The sequence below is a fragment of the Penaeus monodon genome, chromosome 22 (assembly GCF_015228065.2).
Source record: "Penaeus monodon isolate SGIC_2016 chromosome 22, NSTDA_Pmon_1, whole genome shotgun sequence".
In the NCBI taxonomy this organism is placed as follows: Eukaryota; Metazoa; Arthropoda; class Malacostraca; order Decapoda; family Penaeidae; genus Penaeus; species Penaeus monodon.
The window spans coordinates 2,803,563-2,803,802 of NC_051407.1; the positions used below are offsets into that span (position 1 = coordinate 2,803,563).

A 240-nucleotide genomic window follows, 5' to 3' on the forward strand; every position below is an offset into this window, starting at 1 on the left:
TTGGGGGAAGCGGTGTCATTAGATATATCGATCTGATTTTCGACATTTTATTAAGGAAAGGGAGGTTAATTCACATGATGAAAAGGGATAAAAAAGTGCGCATCTCGGTCCGTTTTTAGGAGTATGAAATATTAATGTCAATTTATTGATAGTAAATGCTCTTTCAGGGTCGGTCGGGGCTAAAATATATGTAGGTGACCACTTTTGTTTAGTTAATATTTTTTTCTAATAATTTCCATT

The 240-nt window shown here is 33.8% G+C and overlaps 1 protein-coding gene across 1 annotated transcript in view; it reads left to right on the forward strand.

The window, feature by feature from the left end:
- The window catches only part of LOC119586824, a gene marked incomplete in the record, with an annotated part of 127,989 nt that overhangs the window by 48,483 nt on the left and 79,266 nt on the right, over nt 1-240 (forward strand).